The sequence below is a fragment of the Tachyglossus aculeatus genome, chromosome 3, assembly GCF_015852505.1.
Source record: "Tachyglossus aculeatus isolate mTacAcu1 chromosome 3, mTacAcu1.pri, whole genome shotgun sequence".
Taxonomy (NCBI): domain Eukaryota; kingdom Metazoa; phylum Chordata; class Mammalia; order Monotremata; family Tachyglossidae; genus Tachyglossus; species Tachyglossus aculeatus.
The window spans coordinates 106951218-106964967 of NC_052068.1; positions in this window are offsets into that span (position 1 = coordinate 106951218).

Sequence of the window (13750 nt, forward strand, 5' to 3'; positions counted from 1 at the left end):
TGATAAGTGCTTGGATCAACATAGCAGCAATTAGGAGAGAGAGTTAAGGATGAGTTTCAGTGGTGTTGTGAAGGTAAAGCCTACAGAATCTGGAGGCATATTTAATATGTGGGTTAAATGAGAGAGATGCCGATAATGGTGGCAAGGTTACAGACTTGTGAAACAAGGAGGATAGTGGTGTTGTCTGCAGTGATGCAAAAGACAGGGGGATGACACAATCGGGGCAGAAGATGAGGAGTTCTGTTTTGAGCTTGTTAACTTTAAGGTGACAACAGGTAATGAAATAGAAATATCTTGAAGGCAAGAGTAGATATGAAACTGCTGAGAAGAGAGTCAGGGCTAGAGAATCATCCATGTAGAGAAGGCAGTTGAAGTCGTGGGACCAAATGAATTGTCCAAGGGAGGGAGTGGATCCGGAGAATAAAAGGGGATCTGGAACCGATTCTTGAGGGACTCCCACATTCAAGAGGGTAGGAGGCAGACCAACCTGTGAAAGAAATAAGAAAGGAGCACAAAACTAGGAGAGGACAGTGTCAGTAAAGCCAAAATAAGATAATGTCTCCACGAAAAGGTGGTGGTCGATAGTGTTGAGGGCAGCTGAGGGGTAGAAGATAATTAGGATGGAGGACTTTGGATCTGGGTAATGGAGATCACAGGTGACCTTAGAGAAGGCAGTTTCAGCAGAGCAAGGGGGGGCAGAAACAAGATTGTAGTGAATCAAGCAGAAGAAGTAGACAACCTGCTCAAGGAGTTTGGAATGGAATGGTAGGAGGGAGACAGGACAATAGCTAGTGAGAGTTGTGGGGACGAAGAGGGTTTTTTTAAGATAGGGGATACGTGAGTACGTTTACAAGCAATGTAGAAAAAGCCATTGGAATTTTAATGGTGGAAGATTGGGTCAGAAGCATTGGTGGAGAGTATAAATTTTGAGAAGAGGTCTACTCTTTACCATGATCCCTTTTAATGAAGGACAGTTGGACAACCTTGGGGGAGGGTGCAGTAAAGGCCTGTTGACTCACTGGCATAGAAATATATCTGGATTCTACCTGGAATCATATCTCAATCAAGTGTATTTATTAAGTGCTTTTTGGTGTAGAGTGCTTCTTGGTGTAGAGTGCTTTACCAAGCACTGGAAATAGCACAATACAATAGCGTAGGTAGACATGATACCTTCCCTTAAGGTATTTACAGATAGTAGGAGAGACAAGCATTAAAATAAACTACAGATAGGGGAAGCAGCAGAGTATAAGATTATGGACATAGTGCTGTGTGACTGGGAGTGAGGTGAATATCAAAGTTCTTTAACGATACGGACCCTAAAGCTTAGATCGATCAATACAGAAATGATACTAATTGAGCATTTACTACGTGCAGAGCACTGTATTAAATGATTGGAAAATTACAGCACAAATAAACACTGCCCACAAGGAGTTCGGTCACTTGTCAGTTTCCTGAATTTTGGCAAGTAACCTAACTTCCCTGTGCCTCAGTTACGTCATCTGTAAAAAAGGGGATTAAAACTGTGAGCCCTATGTGGGACAACCTGATTACCCTGCATCTACCCCAGCGCTCAGAACAGTGCTTGGCACATAGTAATCGCTCAACAGATGCCATAAAAAAGGAGCTAGCAATAGTAGTGTGGGAGACAGGCATTAAAAGAAATTGCAAGTAGTGGAAGTGGCAGCAAATAACGATCTGGACATTACTGCTGTGTGTCTGGTGGTGGAGTGAGAAAAACGTTTTCAAAGGGTACTTATCCATGTGTATAGATGACATAGAAGAGAAGGCAAATAGAGTGGGGAAATGAGAATCCAATCAGAGGAGGCTACATGGAGAAGATGTGATTTAGTAGGGTTTTTAGTAGGGTTGAGAGAAGCAGTGTGGCTCAGTGGAAAGAGCCCGGGCTTTTGAGTCAGAGGTCATGGGTTCTAATCCCAGCCCCTCCACCTGTCAACTGTGTGAATGTGGGCAAGTCACTTAACTTCTCTATGACTCAGTTACCGCATCTGTAAAATGTGGATTAAGATTGTGAGTCCCACGTGGGACAACCTTGATTACTTTGGATCCCCGCCACTGCTTAGAACAGTGCTTGGCACATAGTAAATGCTTAACAAATACCAACATTATCATTATTATTATTATTATTATTTTTGAAGATGGTGTGAGTAGTAGCCACATGGCCTAGGGCTGTGAGTCAGAGTACCCTAGTTTTAACCTGACTCTGCCACTGCTTGCTGGGGGATTTCAACAAGTCATTCAACCTCTCTGGGCCCTGTTTCCTCACCTTCAAAATGAGGATTAAGAACTGTTATCCCTCCTACTTAGATTGTGAGGGGCTGGTTATCTTGTATCGACACCAGCACTTAGAACTGTTCGGCACATAGTAATTGCTAAACAGATACCCCAGTTATTATTTTTTGCTGTTTTATCTGGGCCAAAATGCACTCCTGCCTCCTTTCACCCCATCACATTATACATTTTCTTGAGATTGGTCATAGCTCTTCTCCAGAAAACCACCAAACTAAGAGTAGACTCAGAAGATGCTCAGTTTGGGATTGTTGACTTTGCTCTATTCTTCACTCTCACAGGCAGCTCATGACATCTTCCAGACAATGTCTAACATCACGACGGTGACAGAATTCCTCCTCCTGCAATTCGCAGACTTCCGGGAGTTGCAGGTGATACACACTGCGCTGCTCCTCCTGGTCTATCTGGCATCCCTGATGGGGAATGTCCTCGTTATTGCTGTCACCACCCTGGACCGGCACTTCCAAACCCCATGTACCTCTTCCTCAAGAATCCGTCCATTCTGGACATTGGCCACGTCTCTGCCACAGTCCCCAAATCCATCTTCAAATCCCTCACTGCGCTGCCCAGGTATTCCTGCTGTTTTTATTCGCTGGAACAGAGATGGCCCTGCTCACAATGATGTCCCACGACTGCTATGTTGCCATATTCTACCCCCTGCACTATGAAATCATGATACTCCAAAGGGTCTGGGTACGCATTTTGGCTGCCTCTTGGTTCAGCAGCTGTTTATGTGCCATCACATACACAGCCAGCACCTTCTCTCGATCCTTCTGTGGCCCCAACACTGTCTACCAGTTCTTCTGCGATGGTCCCCAGTTGGTGAGACTTACATGTTCCACTGACCATGTCACAGAAGATGTGAGTTTAGCCATCATCATGTGTTTAGCTCTCTTCTGCTTCTTGCTCATCGTGGACTCCTATGTCCACATCTTCTCGGCCGTGCTGAGGATGCCGTGGGTGGAGGGCAGCTCAAAGGCCTTCTCCACCAGCCTCACCTCGTCGTCGTCACTCTTTTCCTCACGTCTGGCATCTCTGCCTACCTAAACCCAATATCAGACTCTCCCTCTGCACTGGACCTGCTGATATCTATGTTCTATTCTGTGGTGCCCCCTACCCTTAAACCCCTCATCTACAGCCTGAGGAACCGGGACACGAAGGCAGCGATGGGAAGGCTACATTGGCCGAAACATTTCCCAAAGGAAAGAACATCTACAGGATAAAAGGTCCTCTCCACGGACTGCCCTTACCATGGCTCTGACGTAAGCAGTCTTCACTCCAGAATGGTTTTACCTCAGCAATTTCTGGGTGACCTATTGCAAAGAGCACTGACCTGGGAGTCCGAGCACCTGGAGTCTTGTCCTGGGTCTGCCACTGCCTGCAGAGTGACATTGGAAAAGTCAGTAAAACTTTCTGTACCTCTGTTTCCTTATCTGTAAAATAGGGATAAAATATTCATTCATTCATTCATTCATTCAATCATATTTATTGAGCGCTTACTGTGTGCAGAGCACTGTACTAAACTCTTGGGAAGTACAAGGTGGCAACATATAGAGACGGTCCCTACCCAACAGTGGGCTCACAGTCTAGAAGGGGGAGACAGTGAACAAAACAAAATATGTTAACAAAATAAAATAAATAGAATAAATATGTAAAAATAAAATAGAGTAATAAATATGTACAAACATATATACAGGTGCTGTGGGGAGGGGAAGGAGTTAAGGGGTGTAGGGAGAGGGAGGAGGGGGAGAGGAAGGGGGGCTCAGTCTGGGAAGGCCTCATGGAGGAGGTGAGTTCTCAGTAGGGCTTTGAAGGGAGGAAGAGAGCTAGCTTGGCGATTGTGTGGAGGGAACGCATTCCAGGCTAGGGGGATGACGTGGACCGGGGATCGACGGCGTGACAGGCTAGAACGAAGCACAGTGAGGAGATTAGCGGCAGAGGAGAGGAGGGTGCAGGCTGGGCTGTAGAAGGAGAGAAGGGAGGTGAGGTAGGAGGGGGTGAGGTGATGGAGAGCCTTGAAGTCTAGGGTGAGGCTACTTAAGCTGAGAGTCTACGTGAGGTAAGACTATGTTTGTACCCAACAAACTATTTCTAACGCAGTGCTTGGCATATGATAAGTGCTTAACAGGTAACACAATTATTAGTATCATTATGAAGCTTGAAACCTTCACCAGTGGCCATGAATGTTCCATGGAGGGATCCAGGAAAAACACATACTCCATGCCTTACTGCAGTGACAGACATCTTTGTTTCCCTTCTCCTCTTTTCTCTCCTTCCCCCATTTACACTGCCTCCCTCCCACACCCTTTTTCTTCATTTTCCTCTCAAGCGAAGAGTGAGTAGTCAGTCTTAAGCACAAATGGAGGGTTTGGTGAAAAACAGGGCGAGAATTCTGAAGACATGAGATGGAGTGGAAAAATCTGCAATAGATCTCACTCTCTTTGTTGTTGTTGGAGTGTTAAACTCTTGGTCGGCAAATGACATATCTCTCCTTTCTGTTTACCTTTCCAAATGCTTCATACTGTGCATTAGAGTTAGTGGGACCTCAATAAATACCATTCCAAATCAATCAATGGTATTTATTAAGTGATTACTGTGTGAATAGCACTGTACCAAGTGTTTGGAAGAGTACAGTTTAATAGCATTGTTAGACACAATCCCTTGCCTGGGATAACTGACAACCTTAGTGGAATGAATCAAATTAAGAAGCTCCAACTGCTCTTAGCCAGAAGAGAATTGATCAATCATTCAGTGATATCCATTGACTCCTTACTGTGTGCTGAGCACTTACTAGTCATTTGGGAGAGTACAATATAGTTGATAAACGTGATCCCTGGGGTCTGAGTCACAAACCACATGGCAGTTTATTAATTTCTGGTGGTAAAATTGAGCTCCTTGAGGTCAGAGGTCGTGTTGATGAACCCAGAACACTTTGTCTTATATGGACATTGATTTACCCACTATTCTCTCACTGCAGTCAAGCCTGCAATTTAGTATCTCTCTGTGCTGAATTTTCTATAATGAGGAAATCCTCACTAACACAAATCAGCCCTCATCCTCCCAATGGCCCTACTGAGAATTTAATGTTAGCGTGTGCTTTTTCAACTCCAGTCCTTCCAGGTGCAAAAAGCACAACTGTGTCATTTCTAATAACAATAATAATAACGATAACGGCATTTATTAAGTGCTTACTATGTGCAAACCGAAGCTCTAAGCACTGGGGAGGTTACAAGGAGATCAGGTTATCCCACGTGGGGCTCACAGACTTAATCCCCTTTTGACAGATGAGGTCACTGAGGCACAGAGAAGTTACATGACCTGCCCAAAGTCACACAACTGACAAGTGGCAAGTCGGGGTTTGAACCCAAGACCTCGGACTCCAAAGTGCAGGCTCTTTCCACAGAGCAACGCTGCTTCTCAATTCTCTATTTGTCCTATATGTCCTATTTGTCCTATTGCTTCTCAATTTCTCAATTGCCTGTGATTGTCTTGTATTTATCTGTTTCTTATTACTCAGTGCTACCCTTGGCTTCCCTAGGTTCAGGCTCTGTAACAAAGTGGGGAGCCTTGGGCTGTTTCTTGTGGAGACAACAATGGTGCCCACCCACCCCAGGTGCCAAAGAGTCCAGCACCAAGAGCGTCTGCTGAAATGGGGCATCTCTGGGTTGCCAAAGCAGTTTGTTCCCTGCTCCCTCCTTTTCTCCTTTCCAAACCGCAGTCTGAGTTGAGCTCCTGTGCCCTGCAGCCCACACTGAAAATCATGCTGTCTGCTGCTATCACGGGATGAATGAAGGAAGCAAGTCAGGGTGCCATAGAAGGGAAAGGGAGAAGAGGAAAGGAAGGCTTAGTCAGGGAAGGTATCTTGGAGGAGATGTGCCTTCAATAAGGCTTTGAAGGTGGATATAGTAATTTTCTGTCTGATATGAGGAGGGAGGGCATTCCAGGCCAGAGGTAGGACATGGGCAAGGTGGTGAGATAGATGAGAACAAGGTATAGTGAGACGTTTAGCATTAAAGGAGCGAATTGTGTGGGCTGTGTTGTAGTAGGAGAGTAGTAAAGCCAGGTAGGAGGGGGGGAAAGTGATTGAGTGCTTTAATATCTATGGTGAGGAATTTTTGTTTGATGCGGAGGTGGATAGGCAACCACTACAGTTTTTTAGTAGGGAAGCATGGACTAAACATTTTTGTAGAAAAATGATCTGGGCAGCAGAGTAAAGTATAGGCTGGAGTGGGGAGAGACAGGAGGCTGGTAGGTCAGCAAGGAGGCTGATAATCAAGGCAGGGTAGGATAAGTGATTGGATTAATGTGGTAGCAGTTTGGATGGGGAGGAAAGAACATATTTTTTTGAGTCATGAAGGTGGAATCAATAGGATTTAGTGATGGCTTGGAATATTTGGGTTAAATGAGAGACAGGAGTCAAGGATAGTGCCATGGTTTATTTGTCAGTGAAGAGGGTTCGAAGTACAGGCACAGTGATCTAGAGAGGATCTGCATCTGAAAAATGTTTGTGCAGGAGAATGTCCTCATAAATCAATAAATGTCCTCATAAATCAACCCATCAATCCATCAAACCTACTAGTTGACCATTCAGTGTGGGCAGAACACTGAACTAAGCACTGGAAGAGTACAACAGAGATAATAGATATAATCCCTGACCCCAAGGGGCTTTCAGTCTATTAGGGAAGTGTCATGGCTCCTTCTTGCCATGCTTTTGCCAGGCTTGTGTCTGCTGGGTTGACTTCAAGGTGCTGAATTATCACGTTAATATGGTCAACCTGTGACTGAGGAGAAGGCAGAACCAATTCCTCCCTAGTTGTGCCCTGAGAATATCCCCATTTCTGAAACCAGGTGGCCTGCTGCATTGTCTCGGGCTGAACTATGGAGACCCTTTGGAACTTGTGTAGCTCCGACTTCTGGGACTTTGTGGTGGACAAGGCTGTGCCAGTCCCAGAGCAGTCCAGCCCCAGGAGAGAATCTATGGTCCTTAAAATAAGAATTATTTTACAGGTAGCAAACCTCCGCAAGACACAATCGATGGCGTGCAGACTCACAGGATAACGACAGCAGCATGAGCAATTAGGCACGAACCCACCCCAGGTCAGTGAGTTCCTCCTGAAATGCATTGGGTTGTTCAAGCACTCACTCCAAACAAGATGCATAATCCTGAGCTAAACACAAGTTATCAATAAGATGTTTGGAGGGACCACCCTCTGGTCCTCAGTAGGGAATATGAGGGCTTGAGAGGGGAAGGGATGTGATTCTTATCAGGCTTTGAAGATAGGGAGAGTGATAGCATACCAGATATGAATAGGGAAAGAGTCCAAGGCTACAGGCAGGATGTAGGCAAGTGTTCAGATGTGAGGTAGACAACATCGAGGCACAATGAGTTGGTTGGCATTAGAGTAGTGAAACGTGTGGCCTAGGTTGTAGTGGGTAATCAGCCAGGTACGACATGAAGGGCCGGGCCGAATGAGATTTTAAAAGCTGAGAGCAAGGCATTTCTATTCGATGTGGAGGTGGATGGGCAACCGCTGGAGATTTTTGAGGACTGGAGAGACCAATCGATTGGTTAATCAATCACATTTATTAAACACTTACTGTGTGCAAAGGACTGCACTAATCATTTGGGAGAATACAATATAAAAATAAACAGACACATCCCCAGCCCACAACGAGCTTACAGTCTGATGTAATGGGAGGTGGACATTGACAGAAATAAATAAATTAGAGATAAGTACATAAGTGCTGTGGGGCTGATGGGGGGTGAAGAGAGGGTTCAGATCCACTTGCAAAGGTAATGCAGAGAGAGTGGGAGAAGAGGAAATGAAGGCTTAAATAAGGAAGACCTCTTTGAGGAGGTGTGCTTGTGTTAAGACTTTGAATGTGGGGAGGTTGATCGTCTGTCAGATATGAAGAGTAACGACACTCCAGGTCAGTGGTATGATGTGGGTGAGAGGTTGGCAGTGAGATATATGAGAGTAAGGTGCAGTGAGTACGTTCAGATTAGAAAAGTGAAATGAGCTGCTGGGTTGTAGTAGGAAATCATGGAGGTAAAGTAGGAGGGAGTAAGGCGATTGAGTGTTGAAAGCCAATGATTTACATTTCTGTTTGATGCGGAGGTTCATGTGAAATCACTGCAGGTTCCCGAGGAGTGAGGAAATGTGGATTGAACATTTTTCTAGAAAAATGATCAGGTCAGCAGAGTGAAGCATGAACTGGACAGGGGAAAGACAGGAGGCAGAAAGGTCAGCCAGGAGGCTGCTGCAGTCATCAAGTCAAACTACGATAAGTGCTTGGATCAACATGGCATCAATTTGGATGGAGAGTTAAAGATGGGTTTCAATGGGGTTGTGAAGGTAAAACTAACAGGATTTGGTGACATTGAGTATGTGGGTTAAATGAGAGAGATATCGATAATAATGGCAAGGCTATACATTTGTGAGACAAGGAGTATAGTGGTGTTATCTTGAGTGATCCTCAAGACAGGGGCAAGAAAGAGTCTGGAGCAGAAGATGAGGAGTTCTATTTTGAGCTGGTTAACTTTGAGGTGTCAACAGGAAATCCAGATAGAAATGTCTTGTAGGGAAGAGTAATTATGAGATTGCTGAGAAGGGGAAAGTCAGGGCTGGAGAGGGAAATTAGGGAATCATCCATGTAGGGAAGGTAGTTGAAATCATGGGTGCAAATGAATGGTCCTAGGGAGTGGGTGTATCTGTAGAATAAAAGGGGTTCTCACCCGATCCTTAAGGGACTCCCATATCTAGAGGGTGGGAGGCAGAGGAGCTTGTGAATGAGAGGGCAAAGGGGTGGAAAACTAGGAGAGGACAATATCAGTGAAGCCGAGGTTGGGTAATGTTTCCACAAGAAGGGGGTGGTCGACAGTGTTGAGGGCAGCTGAGAGGTCCAGGATGAGTAATATGGAGGCCGGTAGATAGGACTAAAGGAAAAACTGGTGACCTTGGAGAAGGCAGTTTCAGTGGAGCAAAAGGGACAGAAACCAGATTAGATTGAATCAAGGACACAATTGGAGGAGAAGAAGCAGACAACCTGCTCATGGAGTTTGGAAAGGAATGGTAGGAGGAAGATAGGACAATAGCTGGTGGTAGTTGTGCGGACAAAGAGGGTATTTTTAAGAAATGGGATATGTGAGCAAGTTTACAAACAATGTAGAAGAAGCCACTGGGACGTGAATGGTAGCAGATGGGGTCAGAAGCACTAGTGTAGGGTGTATTTTTGAGAGTACGTCTTTACCAGGATCTTTACCATGATCCCTGTCAATGAAGGGCAGTGGATGACCTTGTGGGAGGGTGCAGTGAATACCTGCTGACTCACTGGCTTGGAGATATATCTGGATTCTACCTGGAATCCTATCTCAATCAATGGTAGTTATTTTTTGGTTCATGGCACTGTACTAAACACTGGGAAGAGCACAATACAAGAGCTGGTAGCCGTGACCCCTACTGTTAAGGGGTTTTTAGACTATTAAGAGAGACAAGCATTAAAATAAATTACATAGAGGGGAGGTAGCAAAGTATAAGGCTATGGACAAAGTGCTGTGAGACTGGGAGTGAGGTGAATGTCAAAGGTCTTAAAGGAATGCTTAGATCTATCAATAAAGAAACGATATTAGTGAGCACTCACTACATGCAGATTACTGTACTACGTGATTGGAAAATTACAGTGCATATGACCACAGCGCTCAAGCTTAACAGCTACTATTTTAAAAAAAGGAGCTAACATACTAATTGAGGAGACAGGCATTAAAATAAATTGCAAGTAGTGGAAGTGGCAGCAAATAAAAATATAATGATAATAATGGCATTTATTAAGCACTTACTATGTGCAAAGCACTGTTCTAAGTGCTAGGAAGGTTACAAGCCCGCTTTTGGGTAGGGATCCTCTCTATATGTTACCAATCTGTACTTCCCAAGCGCTTAGTAGTGTTCTGCACACAGTAAGCATTCAATAAATACGATTGAATGAATGAATGAATGAATGAATGAATGAATCAGGTTGACCCACGGGGGGCTCACAGTCTTAATCCCCATTTTACAGATGAGGTAACTGAGGCCCAGAGAAGTTAAGTGACTTGCCCAAAGTTACGCAGCTGACAATTGGCGGAGCCGGGATTTGAACCCATGATCTCTGACTCCAAAGCCCGTGCTCTTTCCACTGAGACACGCTGCTCATAAGCGCTGTGTGTCTGTGGGTGGAGTGAGAAAACACGTTCTCATAGGGTGCTGATTCAAGAGTATAGATGAAATAGAAGAGAAGGCCAATATCGTGGGGAAATCAGAGTTCAGAGTATAATGAGAGGAGGCTACTTGGAGGAGGTGTGATTTTGTAGGGTTTCTGAAGGTGGTGTGAGTAGGAGCATCACTGCAGTAGCTGCATGGCCTAGTGGAAAGACTACAAGGCTGGGAGTCAAAGGACCTTGGTTTTAACATAACTCTGCCACTTGCCTGCTAGGTGATCTTAACAAGTCTTTTCACCTCTCTGGGCCCAGGTTTCCTCACCTGTAAAATGGGGATTAAGAGCTGTTCTGTTACATACTTAGAGTGTGAGGTGCTGTTTATCTTGTATCCACCCCAGCACTTAGAACTGCGTTTCACACTAAGTGCTTAACAGATACCCCAATTATTATATTTTGCTGTTGTATCTGGGCCAAAAAGTACTCCTGCCTCCTGTCAACCCAACACTTTTAAATTTTTTGAGATTGGTTAATCAATCGATTAATCAATCAATTTTATTTATTAAACACGTTTGTGTGCAAAAGACCGCACTAATCATTTGGGAGAGTACAATATAGCAATAAGCAGACACATCCCCAGACCACAGTGAGCTTACAATCTGGAGTGGGAGATGGAAGTTAACAGAAATAAATACATTACATTTAAGTACATAAGTGCTGTGGGGCTGATGAGGGGGGGAGTTAAGAGAGGGTAGAAATCTACGTGCAAAGGTAATGCAGAGGGAGTGGGAGAAGAGAAAATGAACGCTTAGTTAAGGAAGACCTCTTGGAGGAGATGTGCTTGCGATAAGACTTTGAAGGTGGGGAGGATGATCGTCTGTCAGATATGTAGAGTAACGGCACTCCAGGTCAGAGTTATGATGTGGGTGAGAGTACCTGGTAGTGAGGTATATGAGATTGAGGTGAAGTGAGTAGGTTGACATTAGAGGAGTGAAATTTGCATACTGTGTTGTAGTAGGAAATCAGGGAGATAAGGTAGGATGGGGGCAGGGCGATTGAGCGAGGTAAAGCCAGTGATAAAAGTTTCTGTTTGGTGTGGAGGTTCATGGGAAACCACTGGAGTTTCCGGGGAGTGGGGAGATGTGGACTGAACATTTTTCTAGAAAAATGATTTTGTCAGCAGAGTGAAGAATGAACTGGACTTGGGAAAGACAGGAGGCAGCAAGATCAGCCAGGAGGCTGCTGCAGTCATCAAGTCAGACCACGATAAGTGCTTGGATCAACATAGCATCAATTTGGATGGAGAGTTAAGGATGGGTTTCAATGGTGTTGTGACGGTAAAAGTAACAGGATTTGGTGATATTGAGAATGTGGGTTGAATGAGAGAGATATCGATGATAATGGCAAGGCTACACATTTGTGAGACAAGGAGGATAGTGGTGTTATCTTGACTGATCCTCAAGACAGGGGCAAGACAGAGTCTGGGGCAGAAGATGAGGAGTTCTATTTTGAGCTTGTTAACTTTGAGGTGTCAATAGGAAATCCAAATAGAAATGTCTTGAAGGCAAGAGTAAATATGAGATTGCTGAGAAGGAGAGAGTCAGGGCTGGAGAGGGAAATTAGGGAACCATCCATGTAGAGAAGGTAGTTGAAGTCATGGGAGCAAATAATAATAATAATGGCATTTATTAAGCGCTTACTATGTGCAGAGCGCTATTCTAAGCGCTGGGGAGGTTACAAGATGATCAGCTTGTCCCACGGGGGGCTCACAATCCTATTCCCCATTTTACAGATGAGGGAACTGAGGCACAGAGAAGTGAAGTGACTTGTCCAAAGTCACACAGCTGACAATTGGTAGAGCCGGGATTCGAACCCATGAACTCTGACTCCAAAGCCCGGGCTCTTTCCACTGAGCCACGCTGCTTCCTGAATTGTCCAAGGGAGAGGGTGTATCTGTAGAATAAAAGGGGCTATGACCAGATCCTTAAGGGACTCCCACATTTACAGCGTGGGAGGCAGAGGAGCCTGTGAATGAGATGGCAAAGGGGTGAAAAACTAGGAGAGGACAATGTCAGTGAAGCTGAAGTTGAATAATGTTTCCACAAGAAGGGGGTGGTCGATAGTGTTGAGGGCAGCTGAGAGGTCGAGGATAAATAGGATGGAGGCTGTTGGATTTGGCAAAAGAAAAAACTGGTGACCTTAGAAAAGGAAGTTTCAGCAGAGCAAAAGGGACAGAAACCAGATTGGAGTGAATCAAGGACAGAATCGGAGGAGAAGAAGCAGACAACATGCTCAAGGAGTTTGGAAAGGAATGGTAGGAGGAAGAAAGGACAATAGTTTACGGTAGTTGTGAGGACAAAGAGGGTTTTTTAAAAAAATAGGGAATATGTGAGCAGATTTACAAGCAACGTAGAAGAAGCCACTGGGAAATGAATCGTATCAGATGGGGTCAGAAGCACGGGTGGAGGGTGTAGATTTTGAGCGTAGGTCTACTCTTTACAATGATCCTGTCAATGAAAGGCAGTGGATGACCTTGTGGGAGGGTGCAGTGAATACCTGCTGACTCACTTGCATGGAACTATATCTGGATTCTACCTGGAATCCCATCTCAATCAATTGTGTTTATTAAGTGCTTTTTGGTGCAGAGCACTATACTAAGCATTGGGAAAATTACAATACAATAGAGCTGGTAGACATGTCCCCTTCCCTTAAGGGGTTTTTAGACTACTAAGGGAGACAAGCATTAAAATAAATTACAGATAGAGGAGGTAGCAGAGAATAAGGCTATGGACAAAGTGCTGTGCAACTGGGAGTTGGGTGAATATCAAAGTTCTTAAAGGATACAGACCCCAATACCTAGATCAATCAATAAGGAAATGATATTAGCGAGCACTGACTACGAGAAGAGCTCTGTATTAAGTGCTTGGAAAATTACAGCCCCTATGACCACTGTGCTCAAGGAGCTCTGCAACTCTTCAGCTTTGTGATTTTGGGCAAGTCACATAACCTCTCTGTGCCTCAGTTACCTAATCTGTAAAAGAAGGGATTAAAACTGTAAACCCCACATGCGACAACCTGATTACCTTGCATCTACCCCAGTGCTTAGAACAGTGTGGGCACATAGTAATCGCTTAACAACTACCATTAAAATAAAAAAGTAACTAATATACCAGTTGGGGAGACAGGCATTAAAATGGATTACAAGTACTGGAAGTGGCAGCAAATAAACACATGGACATAAGTGTTATGTGT